Source organism: Gymnogyps californianus, chromosome 2, assembly GCF_018139145.2.
Source record: "Gymnogyps californianus isolate 813 chromosome 2, ASM1813914v2, whole genome shotgun sequence".
In the NCBI taxonomy this organism is placed as follows: Eukaryota; Metazoa; Chordata; class Aves; order Accipitriformes; family Cathartidae; genus Gymnogyps; species Gymnogyps californianus.
This window is the reverse complement of record NC_059472.1, coordinates 109375223-109394540: the sequence shown is the minus strand read 5'-3', so window position 1 is coordinate 109394540 and position 19318 is coordinate 109375223.

Here is a 19318-nt window from a genome sequence, read left to right as displayed (position 1 = left end):
TTATTTCTCTATGATGTTGCTCTTAGCACACATGCTGCGCTTCCTAAATGCCAAAGTAATGTTGATCTTGAATCAGTTACAGTATTACCTCAACAGACAGCCTAAAAAAAATGCAGATATTGCTGAAATGAGCCAAAATGTCAGGTGCTGTATAAGACAGCAGCGATTAAAGAGCTGAAGAAAGAGGCACACTGTACTGATAGATGCAAACTCGCTGAATTTTAGTGCTTATGAAAAGTGCAGGGTTGGCTGCCTTGATACTAAAATCCTCTCTCTGTCCCTAGACATGCTTGCTTCCCTTCTCTGCCTCAAACTTGGCCTTAAAAGAGTATTTCTGGGTGATGCAAATGAGTTCACCCTCTGCAACCCTCTGCTCCTTGGCCTTTTTTTTCTTGTGCAGCCCAAAGAAGTGGAGTGAAACCAAAGCATTTCCTAAATGGCATTTTCCACAAGTGATGGTAGGGAGACAGAAAGCATCCGTCCAGCCGTAACTGGCTAAGCGGCTATATTCTCCCAAATCCATACAAGCTCAGATTAAACAAAGTGGTCCCTGCAGCAATTGCCCTGATACAAGTGAAATCTGTTTTCATCTTTTCCCCAGAAAATCTCTGATTACTGAAGTCCCACTCCTGTCATGCATATTTGTCCCAGACTTGAGAAAAACCCTGGAGAACGCTTTAAAACCAAATTATCACCAATCCCCAAATCATCAGCTGTTTTTGTTCATGCTTAGTCTGTGTTAGTCTCCCTGCAGCTCTGACAGACACATCAAAATAATAACTCGCAAAGGCAATTTCAGAGACACGCAAGTCCATTTCCATGCTTTGTATATCACTTACAGCTCTATATGCCCTGGCATAATAAATTGATATACTTTTTCTGCATGTTTTCCAGCCATTATTGATAATAATGCAAAACTTGCAGACAAGAGATATTTGTTTAATCTGCCAGCACATTTTAAAATATTCCTTTCTCCTCACTCATTGGCAGTAATTTCACTTTTGATTTTTTTTAGGTATTTCATGGAAGAGCAGTACCTTCCCGGGCACTTGGTCCAGATACAAAGCTGCCTCTGAAGGCCAGAGGAGATAATGGCACTTGATGTCCCACCAACAGTGCTGCCCACAACTAATTCACCTTAACCAGAGCATGGGGAAAAAAGCCTTTCAAGCGAACTGGAATAATTTTGTAAGAAATACTGCTTGACATGGATCTGTATGGGCGATCACGCCATCCCCAAACCCTGCCTCTCGCACCCCCTGGGTCAGCCCTGCAGAACACATGGGGGAGTCTGGCCATGCCCTGCACCTCCACGCTCCTCCCTAGGAGAAAAACTGTTTCCCCCTTACGAGGGCTGCCACTGATCTTCACGTAATGGGGCCTCAGAAATTAAATGAAGATCCTTGTGTCATTCAAGCACAAATCTGTACATCAGCTATAAGGGCAGGTCCTGTATATCAGGTTTTTTTTTTAACCAACCTCAAAGCATTCCCTTACAGCTATCGAACTCCACATAACCTACTGTGGAAACCAGAAAAGTGCAGCTAGTACTGTCAAATGATCAAAATAATGGCATTTAAGCTTACAAGGAAGTACTAGAGCAGACAGGACATTTGTCATCACGACTAACCTAATTTCTGATAGAAAGAACCATGCAATGCTTTCCCTAAAGAAAACAGGGTATGAAATGTCAGAGGTTGGAAAAAGAAAGCGACATTACGTTATATGTGATTAACCATTTAAATAGAAACACTTCTTATATTCACCAGTTCCTCAACACTAGAGAGACATGTGATGGAGAAATTTCAGTATTACTGGGTTGAGTGTGTTTTACATACTGAGTAAGAATTTCAAGAGGGACGAAAGTCCACGTGACACAAAAAGAAAACCAAATCTGCTGTGATGTGCTGTGGGAAGTTATGAAAAGAAAAAGAAAAGCTAGAAAACAGGTGAGGCGTACAAACAGTGCTCAGACGCGGGCAGATGTTTTCCCTTGAGATCAATGGTTGCAAACACATACGATGTCTAAAAAGTCCAGTTTCAGCTTAATGACAGCAGCATTCAAGCACTGGAAATGCTGCCGCAGAAGATAATAATTTTTGCACATATTCAAATACTTTAATTTAAAACATTGTGAAAAACAACCTCATGTGGCTGTACTAAGTCCCTGCTCAAACAGTGTGGTTTAGAGTAATGCAGTTACTGAGATTAATTCCAACTTTTAGACACACTGGGAACAAAACAATGACAGAGCTCTTAAAAATACTTAGATGGAAACTGTAATAGCAGAAGTGACCCAAAACTAACGCCGTAGTGAAGAAAAAGAATATGCCTTAAGGAAAAGCTTTCCCAGATGTTTTCTTATTTCTATATACTCGACAAAAGCAACTTTTCCAGCTAAATCTAATTGTAAGTTTCCCTTGCTCCAGTAAGGAGTGGAGACCTGCCCTCTGATGGCAAAAGTCATGTCCTGAATTGCAAGGGATGGAGGCAGTGTGACAGTTGGATGGCCCGATTGCTGGTGAATGCCTTCACCTGAAAGAACAAATAATTATACACAAACCAACTTGCGCTGGAATGAAGACCTCTCCAAAGTCAGAGCATTTCTGACAACAAGGGATTCAGCCTTAATAATTCCCTAGGAGGTTCCCCCACCCCCAATATAATTTAGTAATATTTCTGTTTTTCTTCTCTGTTGCCATTATTTAATTCAGCATGTACCTTCATTAATCCTCCAGATTAAGGCCAGACTAGGATGTGCTGAAATCAGTCCCTCCCCCGGCTTCAATGCGAACTGGATGGGGGATTAAATTCTTCTCTCACAGATGCTGGTGTAAATTTGGAGCAACTACAATGACATGGTGGGCTAGCCCAGAGTTTGAGCTTTCCCCTCTAACTGCCCTAGGATGTAACGGTGGGTGGGCTACAGCACAAAACAAGCTTTTCTGTAAGTACCAGCAGAATTGCAAAGAAATGGGAATTGTCACCAATTTTCTACAGTTTGGGAAAAGTTCTAAAGGTGAATAATAAATCGTAATTTTTTGAGGGAGTCTTTCTAGCGGGGTACTGAAAGATAACCTGGTTTTACATCAGTTTTCTTCTGATGGCTTTGTTAGTAAGAAGACATAAAATCACTGCTGAGGATGCCTGCAGATGACACAAACATTGCTGGGGTTCTAAATAACAAAGAGGGACAGGTGACCTGCACGGGCTAGCTTGTACAATTTAGGAAAATAAGCCCTCTGAACAACATTTATTTGAAATACAGCCAAAGGCAAGGTCTTACATCAAAGACTGCAGAACATGTACTAGACAGAAAACGGCGTGCTGAGATGCCATCTCCCTGAAAAGGACTTAGGGATCGTAAGAAGCGACCAGCACCTCACTCGATGCAACAGAAAACCACAGTCGCTGGGTGCATCAGCAGGAAAATGCCGAGGGAGGGGAGGCAGGAGCCGTCATTAATCGCTGGCGGTGCCCCGGCACACCTGAGAGCGGCAGCCTCTGCACTAGAGGGCTCCCCTCTCCCGGCAAAGCGGGTGCCACCGGTCGTAGCTCCCGCTCCCAACGGCACTGGGGTGCTCCACCCGGGCTTCAACCCTTCTCCAAGCTGCATTTCAAGCCCATGTCCCTGCCACACGGCCAACAGCTAGCGCAGTATGACTTTGCCTTGAGTTTTGCAGGCTATTTATGGAGAGTGATGGCTGGAAAGTCAAGCTCCCCAAGATGTCCTCACCAGCAGCTGGGGTGCTGCTCCTCGGTTGTTTCTCCCACTGGCACCCTTTGGGGAGGCTGCTATAAAGGAAACCAAGAGCTTGCGTGGAGCTTTCTCTGTTGAACTGTTGCTCAAGTTTAATGGCTAGGTCTATCGCAAGTGCAATCACCAATGAACTCAAATAATGAGCTGTTCCTATGATTTATTAGTGAGGAAAACCCAAGAATAAGGAAACTTCATATCTATCGACCACTATGCAAACATACGCACACATATATACACAAATGATAACAAACAGTTTATAAATTTTATACACACCATTTAATAAATTTTGTAGAGAAAACCAGACAGGCACCTCCCCCCTTCCCCCCCCCTTTTTAGCCATCTTTATAGAAACTCAGGCCACACTGACTGTGTTATTTGAAGTCAACATCGACTTTGAAGTCCCCCCTTGAGGAATTTTCTCCACGTGAGCCCGATGGAGCACAGTGACAAGCTTGGCCCTACAAATCTATCAAGACCAGGATGGGCAAAGTGACGAGTTCATGCCATAGCTTGCCATTTTTAGGCCTGCAGTTCCCTATGTACAGCAGAGCGACTGAAGGTGAATGCTCTAAGGTGCAAAATGCGGCTCTTCATGTCAAAACATGGCAGCCGCAGCTTAGACATCCAAGCGGTGTACAGCACAGGGAAACACCACCGAGCACTATGGAGAGGAACAAGACTTTGGAAATCACTGTGGAGGAAATCGAGGGTAGGGTGGAAGGCAGAGTCAGTGGTCTATTTGGTAAGACTGGATGGAAGTATCGCCATCCCACTTACGCTGGGTCCTCCAAGAGAAAGCATTGCCCATGCCTGTGTTTCAGGACAGTGATCTTTATGTTGTGCAAAACCCACATACTGAAAAAAGTAAGTTTGTCTTGTACTGTGGAAGATAACCCCAAACAAGACCATGCAAGGGGCAAAAGACCCTGGTGTCAGTCCCAGCAGGCCCTGTGCCCTCCGATGGTTTCCCCCAAGGATGGGCCCACTAGGTAGCAGAGCCTCTGGCTAACAGTCCATGGCTGCAGCCCTCCCACCCTCCAGCTTCACGCACCAGCATAGCTACTGCACCCATCACAAAAAAGCCGTAGGCATCTGCTAGGCAGAGCTCTGGAGTGTGAGAAGGGCTGTCACGCAGCCCCATCCACGCAAGGTTCAGGCCCTGGGAAACGGCTCAGAGAAATGCAACAGTTCTTGGCATCCACAGTGAATTTTGTATCACCATGTCGCTGCAAGTGATGTAAAAAGCCTGCGTAGAGTGCAGCAGTGTGTCGTGTTTGTGTGGCGGGGGTTTGTGTAGTGGGGGAGGGGCTACAGGGGTGGCTCCTGGGACAAGCTGCTAGAAGCTTCCCTGGCTCCAAGCCAGACCCGCTGCTGGCCAAGGCCAAGCCCATCAGCGATGGTGGCAGTGCCTCTGTGATAACATATTTAAGAAGGGGAAAAGACTGCTAAAAAAGCTGGCAGCAGAGAGAGGAGTGGGATGTGAGAGAAACAACCATGCAGACACCGAGGTCAGTGAAGAAGGAGAGGGAGGAGGTGTGCCGGAGCAGAGATTCCCCGGCAGCCCGTGGTGAGACGGCAGGCTGTCCCCTTGCAGCCCATGGAGGGTAACAGCGGAGCAGAGATTCCCCTGCAGCCCGTGGAGGACCCCATGCCACAGCAGGTGGCTGGGCCTGGAGAAGGCCAGGACTCTGTGGGAAAACCCGCGCTGAAGCAGTTTGTGGAGGACTGCAGCCCATGGGAAGGACTTGCGTTGGAGAAGCTCGTGGAGGGCTGACCCCTGTGAGAGGGACCCCACGCTGGAGCAGGGGAAGAGTGTGAGGAGTCCTCCCACCTGAGGAGGAAGGAGCGGCAGAAACAACGTGGGATGAACTGACCGCAACCCCCATTCCCGTCCCCCTGCGCTGCTGGGGACGGGGGGGAGGGTGGGAGGTAGAGGAATTGGGAGCAAAGCTGAGCCCGGGAAGAAGGGAGGGGTGGGGGGAAGGTGTGTTTTTAAGATATGGTTTTATTTCTCAGCATCCCACTCTGATTTGATTGGTAACAAATTAAATTGATTTCTTTTTTTTCCCCAAGTCGAGTCTGTTTGGCCTGTGACCGTAATTGGTGAGTGATCCCTCTCTGTCCTTGTCTCAACTCACGAGCCTTTCGTTGTATTTTCTCCTCCCCATCCCACCAGGGTGGAGGAGTGAGTGAGCAGCCATGTGGTGCTTTGTTGTCGGCTGGGCCTAAACCACGACAAGCAGCAAGCAGCCAAGAGACCTCTGACAACGGGCATGGCTCCCTGAGCCTTTAATCTGGTGAGATATGTGTGGCAGGGGTGTGGCATCTCAAGATCTACACTGGGATATTTGGGAAAACAAGTGGATGACAATAGATACGTGAGCCTGTGCTCTGTGGTCTAAAAAAATTACATTCTTCATTGTTGTTTGTTCTGGCAACAGGATTTTATAGCACAATAAAAAGAAACTGAAGATGTGTGCCCATCAAAATGTGGGACCAGTTTCTAGTTACATTAGCACTGAATTGTTTAAAATAGTTTCAAAATGAGTTAATTTGAGAAATGAGAGTTAAAAGCATTAAACTATGCTGTGAACATTTTACCATGTGGGATTTCTTAAGACACTGCAATTGCATATTTTCATTTCTGCCTTCCAATGAAAAGAAATCACATGTTTTTCTTTATTTATATTAAATCAAGTCTTATGTCGAAATAGGCCGTGATGCTCATACATGTATTTCTGAATCCCTTGAGGTGTTAATTCTATGTGAGCACTCACGCTCTGACTCAAAAAGGGCAAGAGAAACCACTTACATCTGGTTCCAAGTAGAAGACTAAAAGCTTGCTATTACAAATGCAACACATTCTTATTTTTTTACCAATAAATATATATATACACATACACATATGAATGTAGCTCTCCCAGATGACTAGACTGACATCTCTAGAGACTGCAATATATCTGGAGAACCGCTGAAAACACAACAGCAACCGTGCAAGTTTTGTTCACTGCCTTGAACTACATATGCCCACCTCCACAATAACCCCATTTACTTCTGTGCGTGGTTCTGCCCACTGAAGTCACAGCAAGTGCTGCCAGCAAACACAGTGGATACTGCACCAAGCCTCTGGGCCCGTATAGCTGCATCACTGCACGATGCTTCCTCCGAAGCTGGTCTATAGCAAGGAGCTATAGCAAGTTCCAGCCTCCTATGGATTCAAGTTGGAAAGCTACAGAAAGAAGGATCTATGCCCCAAAATTCCCCAGGAGACATCTTGTCCCTTAGGAATGAGATCGCCTTCTTGAGCGAGGCCAAAACAAGACAAAAACTGCAGACAGGACTAAGATAAACAATATTTACTGCTTCAAACAATAAAGGTACTGTTAAGTTATCTGTACTAACGTAGCAAATGCCCTGTCAACTAACTACAAAGAACAAGTGAAAGCCGGTAAAAAGCTTTAAAAGCTTGTCTCCAGCTACTACACATTCATGGGAATGAATGCTATGGTTAACACGTACATTAGGGCTTCCAGACGAAATTTGGATATTTGCACATGTTGACAAGAAGCAAGTTAATACACGCTGCTGGGTTTGAAAAGCCTCCAATACTATTTAAGTTTAAAAGGAATAGCTGAAGAGCATATTAAATGTAAATGAGCTCTGGATCACCTTCTGATCTTCATTTAAGCCTTGACTAAAACTCAATGGAAAGACTGCTATTGAAACCAATGGGATCTGAATCAAGCTCTTATTTCACTTAATTTAACTGTGTGAAATTCAATAAATGAGGTAAATAGACTTTCTACCACCCTTTTTTCTGGAAGGAGGAGAACTACAATTACATTTTGAAAGCGCAGCTAAAAAGCCACAAAGTGATTTAACAGCACCTGGGTAAGTTTTGAAGATGGAGACCAATTTATCTTCAAAAGTCTGGGAAGAAAAAACATTGAATTTAGTCGTCGGGACTATAAATGTTGCATGTTACAGCAAGTGGACTGCTTTCAGAGTCGGTCTTATTTAGCAATAGGGAATCTCAGCCACATTTAATGCCAGAGTTCACTTCTGTGAAGAAATGTAAACAAGTTTGAACATTTTAAAAGGTACTCGAAATGCACAATTACGGTATGTTACATGATGTTCAAACTCTGAAAAAGTTCCCTCTCCATCTCTTGATTTGCATGATTAACCTCTGCCGTGCAACCTGAGCTGGAAGGCAGGCAGCCTTCCTCATGCTCTTTCACCTTCTTCAGCAAAGCAACTGCTCCATGGCTTAGTACTGAGCCCAGAAATTCTGCAATCTGAACTCCAGAAATATAATGTTATACTGGATAAACCTCTGTTAACAGTCTCAGACTTGTATCATCATAACACTCATTCGCACAGGTCCCAGAAAATAAGATGATAGGGTTTATCTTTTGTTTTGATTGGTTATAGAATAGTGCCCAGGCACAGGTTTTATTTCTCTTTGACCTTGCCAAAACATCCCTTCTACTTCCTCCTGCTTCTTTTTCTCCAGTTCTTTAAAAGAAACTTTTCTGCTTGTGCATAAAGTATTTGAGGCCCATACATGCAATGGGCTGCACAAAAGCCTGTAAAGCAACTATTACTGTGGCAGACTTTTGAGGACCCCTTATTTATCTCTTGTCTTTGAAAACACTAATAAAAGAAACATATTAACAAACGGGTAAATGAGATCATTTTCTTTCCTGAAAAGAACGAAAATACAGATTTGTCAAAAGCCTATACATCATCCTGTACCAGTCTTTTTAGGTCAAATTATTATTTCATATGTACTCAGAATTTGTAGCTGTTTAGTTATGAGCAGTTTAAAATCATTATGAAGATGATTGCAGCTGCTAAATTTGATTCTGCAGCTCCTTTGTCCCCAAAGTTTGAGGGATGGTACTGGTTTTGTCTTCTTCATGGACCTGTTCTAAGCAACGAGGCAGGCAAAATGCCACGCAGCTTTCTCAAACACAAAAAAAACCCTACATGCAAATATGAAAATCCAGAAGACGACATGCAGATAAGGATTAAAAAAACCCCACCCTTACATAAACGCCAGAAACCTGCTTTAACACATTCCACTCCCTGCAGAAAAAGTTGCCAGAAAGAAACTGCTCCATCAGTTCAGCAAAGGGGGGAATAAACATCCCCTTGTATACAAAAAGCTGGTAAATTAGCTATAACCTAAGCTCCAGCACAGAATGTAAAAATATTATCAGTAGCAGTCAGTTGGACTGTGCTTATCTTTGCCAGAGATGTCTTGAGGGGGAAAAAAGAAGAAACTTTTCACTAGTGCAGCAAAATGCATGTAGAGACATGAAAGCCTGACTGTAAAACTGATCTCATTCACTCCTGTTCCCATCTGCTCCTCTGTCCCCGCAATGTTTCTTCTGCAAAAGATTGCACTCAAGTATTTTGACGGATGGAGATTTTTTTGTAATCTGCTGGGTTTGGGGTTTTTTCCTTCTTTTTTCCACTCTCTGACTAGAAATAATCAATTTTTGTCTTTTACTATATTGCAAGCATTTCAGAAACTCGCTGCTGTACACAAGTTTGGGTCCCTGTGCAGTGAAGCGATCGCCTACCCGCGGGCAATGGGAGGGTAAGAGCGGGTGTGCAAGTCCTGCTGCACACTCATCCTTCCCCTGCATGCACCGACGGTGTGCCAGGGAGCAGCAGAACGGCTCTTAGTCTTGTCCTCCACAAAGCGAGAGGCTTTTTTTTGTTTTCTAGCAGAAAATGGAGGGGAACAGAGCTGGGAACACCCCAGTGTAAGCTCCAGCACCGGGATTACTGCTGCGGGGCATCTTGGCAGCGTTGCAGGAGGATGGCCTCTGCTCATCTGCCAAGTGCATACACTGTGTACGTGCTAATCACTCAAACACTGCTAGGATGCCTCCCACCTTCCAAAATACAACTGAACCTGCCTAAGAAACCCACTGCACTTTGTGTCCCTGGCATTTCTTTGCCTTCAATTTTTTGTTGTGAGAAGTTTCTTTAGCAGGAGAATTAAAATCACATTCTGGCATATTTATAGTACACCACACGGAGGTGCCACATTTTTCTCTAGCCCATTTCTTACGTGGAAATTCAAAGAAAGAAAGAATTGGTGGAGTAGCAAGCTGGGTAGATATTAAAGGCAAGCAATGTTAAGATTTGAGATCCACCACTCTAAGAATTTGCATGCTTGAATCTTTAAGCTTTCAAGGACTTTTACTGAGTACTAAAAAATCAGAGAAAAAAATGATGCAAGGCAGGTACTTATGAACCTCAGTTGAAAAAAATAAAAAATCACATTTAGCTTTCCACAAGACGACATTAACTTCACAAGGATCTGGCTTTGGCCACTGCATCCCAGAAAGTTTCCAAAATTGCAAAACAGTCGCCTTCTGAGCAAATAGGCATATGACACAGCCAACTCTCCCACTCCGTTGCGAATCTGCTCCCTGCGTTAAGTATCTTCTGATAAGCCTTAGTAAAACCAGAGCCACCTTATCTGGGAAAAATGACACTTAGCAAGTTTTTAAAGCTGTAAGTCTGTTTGGCTGCCTTTGATGCATTCGCCAGTCTCCCATTGCTATCTATCACTTCATGGAGGAGCTGCAGCAGCTTTTGTGAGCCCAGTAAATCACCTAGCTGCAAGCGATGAAATGCTGCTAGCTCCAGAGAACAGAGCAGCTTTGTGTTTTAGCAGCTTTGCGTTGCCTTCGTCTTCACCCCCCAAACTTGGAAACAAATGCTCATCTTGAACAAATCAAGCTATTTCTTCCATGGGCTAGGAAATTAATTTTGCAGTGTTGAATGTGAGACTGTGGTGCTACATTGGATTGTATGGCCAGTCCCGGAAAAATAAAGCAGAACAATCCTCCTCCCAAAACTAGAAATAAAGGTCTGCATTACAAAACCTCAATGGCAAAGCATTTAGTTGGAGATTTTCCAAAGTAGGAATAGGAGTTTGGCACACAAATTATATGGCACACCAGTGGGAGGTGGTCATCAGCACTGGCTTTTGAAAATCCCCTCTTTAAGATGGATCAGCACTGCTCAAACAAGGATGGAAGTTCTGCCACCGAGAAGTAAAGTTTCCAAACCTACTATGCCTCCGTGAAGGAATTTTCCGAAGGAATGAGAGCTCAAATTTTGCCCCAAACACCAAATTACTGTGTTGATATCAGTGCTGCCTGAGGGCATTTCAAAAGCTTGTCTCACTCCAAAATGACTTCACTTAGTTGCACTGGGCAGCAGTACCTTCAAGCGGTCTCCTCATTAAGCAGAATGCAACACAGCCTTAAAAATAATAGCAGTAAAAATAATAGCAGTAAAAGAAACAAAAAGAAAGATGGGCTTAGAAGAGACAGAAACCAGCTGCTGGTAGATGCATTACATCCTCACTCAGCTTATAAGCTCCCAAAAGGTTCTGGTACAGGAGCTGAGAAAACCTATGGGAAAATCAAGCTTGTGATCTGAATATGTTACACAGCTATGGGATGTCTCTGCTGTCACCAGGTTTGCTTTTACAAGGCAGCCTCTGATAGAAGGGTTTTGTGTTTTAGCTCTCGGATCTCATAACGAAAATTACTGAGTGCTTTCAGAGCTTTGCCAAAATAAGTTTCCATTAAAAGTCTCAAAACAGTCTATGGAAAGTTTCTGCTATACTCTACTGAACTCTCCCAATAAATGGCAATACAGTTTATCCTTGTGGGAAAAAGCTCTGTCAGTGTGCATCTATTCTAGATAATGTGCTACTAAAACAACCCAGAAAAGAAAATGTGGGTCCAATAGTAACTCCAATGTGTTTTTCAGGGTGTTGCTTTTCTCTCCGCACATTGGAGCCAACGATTCCAAGGAGGAGTCCCACAACCCCTGCAACCGCACTTCGCATGATGCGACTGATGTGCTACAGGACATTAGGACACAGCAAAATACTGGCTTTCTGAAACCTCAGGGTTGAGCTCGCGTTCTTGGGAGGAATTAATCCTACCCAGAACTGTGGAGATGCTCATAAACAGCAAACGCATTCTTACCTGCTCCTAATAACACGTGTTATTAGCATGCAAAACTATCTGCTCTTCTTTTCACATTTAATTACATTTATTTCAAAATTTGGCTTTCCATCAGCAGGGTAAACCACGTTTTACACTTCAAGAATAAAAAACTCATAAGGTGGAAAATCTGCGTTGGCCTAGATCAGTGACCGTGTAAAGATTATGTTGCTGAAGCTCTGATGGCAGTACCGCCGCTTTTGAAACTTCTGCCTTGAAGCCTTACTCCATTCTTTTTGATTTTAAGCTCTTTTTTAGATCCAAACTTGGCTATAAGTAATCCGACTCTATACTACAGAACTGGAAGGCCGTCTCTTGATGGAAAGCTTTTCACCCTGTGGTCATTATGTGAAAACTTACAGAGAGGCAACAGGATTTCAGAAGCAGTGAATAAATATGCACATGCTCTCAGAGCACTGGAAACTTATTTTTTTGCCTGTATTTTAGTAGAGGGTTGCTATTAGGTCTCTGTGGTTATAATACTGCAAAAGTGTATTATCTCATTCATTCCAAGGCATCATTTAAAGTGCTTCCTCATCAGTGATTTTCAACCTGTGCTCTGCATCTCCCTGGCAGTCCCTGGACTATTTTCATGCCCATGAAAGGTAAATAATGAAAAGCAGGCTTACACTCGCTAGACAGAGGTCTGTACCCCATCTCCCTTAGAAATACTGTAGGTGCCTGCATATTGAGCAATGCTGGAAACCACTGGTATGCATAATCCCATTCCAAAGGTACTGTGAACTCCTTCAAAGCAACTCTTTCCACTGCCTTCCCCCCCACAGCATTGCATATGCACACACACACATATATATATATATTTTTTAAATATATATAATATATTAAGTGGCCTCTTGAAGCCACTATAAGTCTACCTGAAGTACTTAGAAGTGAGACTAAACTTGCAATTCTTGGGCTTGGAAGATAAGTATAAATTCTCATTTCATAGACAAAGAGAATGCACATGCCTGATTATGATTAAAAATAGAAAAGTAAATGCGGGGAATAAACAACTTAGTTGCTAGAACGTCAGCTCTGCTCCATTTAACCATCACAAGCCCCTGGCGTCCCTGCTCACTGACCCCATCAATACTCCTCATGAAGGCACATGGCTGCAGAGCTACCGTTGCCACTCCGTGACAGTCCCACTCCTACCATTGTACCTCCATTCCTGTGGAGTTTGGTTGGCCAGAGAGAAAGCATGTTTTATTGTCAAAAAGGCATTGTTAGGCACTTTATCTTTGCCAGATGGTGCTAAATGCTCTTTATCCCATTTTAATACATGTCTTGTTCAGGAAACACATGCATGAGCAGACTGCAGACGCAAGGTGACTCTTCAGTTTACAACAGTGGAAACCAGCAATAGGTGAACAAGCTATTTACACCCTCTTGAGCTGATCTATTTTTTTTTTTTTTCCCTTCTTAAGGACTGCAGTTCTTAAAGGGGAAAAAAGTTTCTGTCTCACCCTAATAACCCAGTGCCAAAAAGGAAATAGTGCAGTAACTATACCCTAATCCTGTCTCCCATTCCTAACATGAAGCTTCATGTCCTGACCCACATAAAGAAGCTGACATCTTCTGAATGCACAAAACCTTACTTGACCCCAGCACTAACAACTCACAGCAACCAACAGCCTGGTTTTGGGAGGCAGGCAGCACACCCCGAAGGGCCGTGCCCCTTCCCTGGAGGGTCCCACCCCAGCCCAGGCTCAGGCAGGTCGTACAGCTCTCAGCACAGTGCTGCTCACCCAAAGCCATGCTCCAGCAGCCTGGGCAGATGTTCCTCAGGGCTGCCTTGGGGCAGACAGGCGGTAAAGCATTGCACACTGATTTCTGAGCTCTCCCCGAGCATGCATAGTGCCTACCGGTCTCCCATAAAGTCTCGGGTGCTAATGCACAGACCCCTTAACAAGCAAACACTCCCAATCATGCATGCGCTTACACGAGTCTCCCCATGGAGCTGCTGTCATTTCTTCCTCTCTTATTTTCAACGAATGCATGTCATCAGCTTTAATTTATACAGAGCAATTAAAGTTCCAGATCAGATGCATAAACACCCCTCTAATTGTATAATGAATATCCTGATGTTGAAGACACAGTGGGCTAGGCAGTGCTCTGGAACAGTTTCAGAAAGAACAGAGACTCAATATATTTTATAGCTATATATGATACTAACACATACACGGCTGTGAGTGAAAGCCAATGCTGTCTTGATTTCCACAAGAGTTTATCATCACATAACCCAGATGCTGTAACTGTTTCCTTGTTATGACATGAAAAGCTTCTTTCCTTGTTCACCAATTGCTTGGAAGAAAAGGAGGGAGGAAATTACAGGGATTTTTCTTTTAAGTTCCCCTATGACAAACGCCCGATTTAGTGCGATAATTATTTCTCAGCACTAGTATGTAACAGTGTGTCCCTAAATGAAAGTAATCAGCATATTTATCAGTGACTTAAAAATGTACTTTATCCTCTATGGCACAATACCATGACTCAAAACAAAGCTTGAATTCTTCAGCCAGTGTTTTTTCCTCTAGGGTCATGCTTCTGTCTTGATTAAGAAAAAAGAAAACGTTTTTGTTTGTTTGTTTGTTTGGGGTTTTTTTGAGGAAAGCACAAGATTTTCTTTAGTTCTGTTAGGAGATGAGATATTTACTGCTGAACACATGCTACAAATATATGACAAAGCAATAAAGACAATTTAATAGCCTGGGAATCTCTTGCTCAAGAGGGCTAAGAGGTCAAAAGTTACAGTGTAAGCTTATGATATGGCTTTGACATATAACATATGCTTTCTGAGTGCCTTCTAATTGCAGGAAACATTTCAATTTTGCAATCTTACAAATATTCCTGAAGACTCTGAGGTATTTCTCAAAGTGATTCACTCACATGGGATTTAAAAAAGTGACGCTTCCTCTGACCACCTTACATTAGCACAGGCTGCCTTAATGAATGTGTACTTTAAGCGGTCATGGACAGCTATTGAGCTATTTCCCCTCCTGGAAGGGCCAAAGGCACTGTAATAGTGATATTATATGCAAAGCGCTGCAGACGGAGGAAGAGATCACCGATCTTTATGGCAGCCATAGGACAAACAAATATCAAGTCCAACTGTACTGCAAATATACGCAAACCCCACCAATTCCCTGCTGGTAGGGCTCAATCCCTGCCTCTGCAAGGGCAGAAACCTCACGTCACGCCCCAAGCTTACCGCTCCTACCGACTGGGTGCTGCTGAATCACCCACACCAGGGAAAAGGAAGCAACAGACACAGTTGCTTTCAAAGGACTCGTCGACATGAGCTGTCGCTAGACCCTTTGCAGTCAACGGGGAGAGATAAGCAAACGCAGAGAACTATTCATCCCCTCTGCATAGGATACTGTGTCCCTTTTTTGCAGAATGCTAAAGATTTCAATAGAGGCATAACATAAATCATATTTCACTACAAACATCTGAGTTATAATGGGACCTAACTTGCCTGTGATTTATTAATTTACAAACAACTGGGAGATTAATAGGAATGAATGACATCAGTGATAGCTATAAGCAAATTACTTGTCCATTGGAACCTACGGGGTCATAGAATGTCCCTATAGGTTCCCTGTGTAATGCTCAGCTGTGCCATGCCACCCCTCCTCTGGAGACGCATGGAGCTCCAGCGAGGCAGTGGGGCCCTCTGTTCCTCTTGGGAGGTTGCTCCAGACCTTCATCCCTCTGACATTTATGAAATTTCCTTCTAAATGTTCAGCCTAAACTCGGGCTTTACCTTTCAGACTATTTGTATAAATTGTGCTAGCATTGTTCTTTATGTTAAAGTAGCTTGTTCCCCAGTCTGGTATTACTTTTTCCAATGCATATACCAAGTCCCAGATTAATTCGATTTATTCAACTAGCCAGACTCACTTAGCCCTGTCTCATAAAACAGTGTATATGGTATTAATGCTTTATCCTTACTGGGACATTCTGCACAGTGTATCCTTATTTTCTGCATATACACAAGGGCTCCACTGTTCTTCCAACTTAAAGCAGAGCCAGTATGTACTTTTGGGTTCTGCGCAACTTTATCTAACTTTTATTTCATTTCTTAGCATCCTCCAATTCTACTTAAATGCCATCCAGATCTTCCTCTTCCATCTCAGTATCTCTCAGCTCTCCATTGTGAAACATCACTGGGACAAACTTATGTCCTATGCCAAGATCCTTAATGAAAATATTTAGACGTGTCTAAGAACAATCCTAAGGATACCCAGTAGACACCTGTCTCCAGAGCTTTTCTGATACAATCTGTTGTGTCCTCTTTAATCAGCTCTTCATCCAAATTTAAACTCTTCTACTAAAGTTCACCTCCTTCAAGCTACATTGTAACTTCCACCTTTTCATTATTTTACTTGGGTTACTGAAGTCCAAGTAAGTAATTATCTCCCTAAAATAAAACAAAAGCAAAACCCCAACCATCTCAACAAGAAAGACAACCTGGTAGGACTGATCTTTGCTAACACAACTAAAGCTTTTTACTATTTTCCATTTACTTCATTAACTTCAATTTTCCTCTCCTTCAAAACACTTTCTGAAGCTGAGCGTGGTCTCAAAGGCAGAATAAAGGTTCTATAGCTGTGTGGCTTTCTTCATTCCTTGAAAATATGGGGACCTCATTTTATTGCATAGGCATGTAGAATCATGATTGCCTGATGACAGATTAAATTGCTTGCTTTTTAAATAAAGTATTTATGACTCCTTCTAAACTATATGTAATAGGAGCTTGACCTGGGTATGCTGTGACTGGGGAGTGATGGGAAAACTGGAGATGATACATTTCTCTCAGTGAAGATTTAAGCTTGTGAAATTCCATCAAGATATTCCTACAGATACTCTCCTGGCCGTGCATCTTTTACTGTACACTTTAATATCCTGTGTGTCTCCAGTATCATATAACACATTTCATGGTGGCAAAATCCAACCTGACACAATTTGGAGTTAACCTCTGATTCATTTCCTTCTTAATCAATGCAACTTTCTGGCATTCACACCCTTTGCAGAGAAATAAGGAAGGTTGGTCTTTAAATCCAAGTTAATTTTTAAGGGCAAATATGATTTTAAAAAAACCCCAACAGTCATATCTGTGTCACTGAGGCTCTATGAACTGTACCTGATAAATTACCTGTCTGCAATGCCTCAGAAAATATTCAGTGCTGCCTCCCGTACACCTTGTTTGTAAAGCTCTGTTTACTTACCTGTCACTGTTTGGCTAACTATTAACTACAATTAACCTGATGGGTTTTTTTTTCCAAACAAACCAAATATTTATCAGAAAAACAAAACTTATTCAGTAAACCAAATGCAAATGTTGTCTCAGGCAAGATCAGAGAGGTCAGGGGGAGCAACAAGGCTCTATTTCCACATGCAGTAGTTTGTTCATTACTGCTGGTTGCAAATTAGAGGGAGATAAGTGGAAGACCAGAACCGTAATTTTCTGTTCATTATTGGCTTTCTTAAAAAGTATTATTTGCACGGTGGTATGTAATCCAATTCCACGTTTCAGGGAGAAAAAAAAGCTGTTTTCAAGACTGGTTGATGAAAACATTTTAAAATTCACTACGATGCTACTGACCAATTTTGTATTTTTTCTTTCCTACTGGCTGCTTCTGAGCAGCAAGCAACAAAATATTTCTGGACTACAACGGATGTCGCATCCTACCAACAACTTCTGCATCCTTTACCAACCTCTCGCTGGCACTTCTGCTTGCTCTAACAATGGAGGTGAAGGCTTCTGTCCCCTCCGTGGTGTCCCCGGGACAGACCCGCAGGGCTACACCTGTGACACAGCCTTATTACTCTGAGACACCGCTCTCATGCGCGGTTAATACTCTCATCTTCCTGTGTCTAAAAATCACCAGAAATTAAAGGATATAAGCCCAACTTTTATAATAATGGTGCCAAAAGTAGCCCAGGCTACAGCTGAAATAAAAAATATAAAAGAGACTTTAAGATGATACCTTAAGTGCCGACAGATCAGTCTTACTCCCATCTTTCTCAGGGGGCAGAGGTGTTTCAGCAGATACTGCAGACATCTAAGCTGAGAGCTCAACTTGTAATAAAACGTTTCACTTTTCCCAGACAGAGCTCTCCTATTCGAGGATGTTTGTGAAACCATGCTGCCAAATCTGTGATTTCACAAACTTTTCCACGGTGATAACATAAACAGTGAGTAGTGATTTATCTGTAGGATCAAGCTGCATTAAAAGGGGAATGTGAAAAAATGTGCATTTGAAGACATTCTCTCCCCTGAGGGAGGAGGAAAGCTCATATATATGTATAAAATGAACCACATGCCCCAGACTTGCCAGAATTGGAGCTTTTCTTTTTGTGCTTTCTGAAAACCCATGTCAAATTCAATGAACTGAACAAAATTACAAAATAAAAAGTCCTTTTTGTTAACTGAATTAACCCCGCCTTACCTCTTAATAAAGCAAATTTGTGAGATTTGCATGACAGATCATTAATAATATTCTCCATAACCCACTGAGCTTCCAGCCTTCCTTTTAAACTAGCAGATGATGGCTTTCTCAGGGATGATCAGAATTTGCTCTGTTACATCCACATCAAAACAGAAGCAATGCCACTGACTGGGGCAAAATTATTCCAGATTTACATCTCTCTCATGGACAGCACCGAGTAAGAATAGCTTAAAGACAATCCAGTTAATTAAATCCAAATTCATCATACTTTTAAAAGTTATGAGCAAGAAGAAAAACTAGTCTTAGCATGTTAGTCTCATTGCCATGAAGCATTATAAAAACCCCTTAAATTCAACATGAATGTGCACGTACATTGTAGCAGTGAAGCTATGGCAGAAAGGAGAATAACTTTCCTAACTTAAATAATTGGTTGATCTGGAGTTTTGATTAAACAGTCCTTCCAGTAAGAAGTTATCCTCTAAGAGGGCAGCAGCCTTGAATTCCCCCTCATATTTCCTTAATGGCTTTCACATTTTATTTTCTCTGTTGCAGTCAAAACAACTTCTTTGGCAGCCGTATCTTCCTGCACTCCTCAGCCTGTGTGACCACTCTTATCCTCACCGAAGGCATCTGGGACTACATTCTGTCCTGGATGAAAGTGAGAGCATCTGTCTTCGCCATCGAAATGAAATCCCTCTTATTTTTGCAGAGCTCTCAGGGCCCTGGTTTAAGTGCTGGCAGAAAGGGAGGATATCAGATAGGGCTGCTTATGCAATTTTCAGGACGTGCACCCACGGTACACAAGGGGGGCAGGGGAGGGAGAGGAATGCGGCCAGCTACCTGTTCCAGCATCTGTGCCTTGCCCTGGTGCCTCTCCCTCCCTGCTCCAAAAATATGCACCCGGGTCTACAGCAGCCAGCACTGTTTAGAAGAATCACATGATCAGAAAGTGCTTTCTAATCTTTGCTTTCCTCCTCAAAAGGGATGCTGAAATGAGTAAAAAAAGTAACTGCCCATAACATAAACTATCCTGTAGTTTATCATGTACTCGGGTA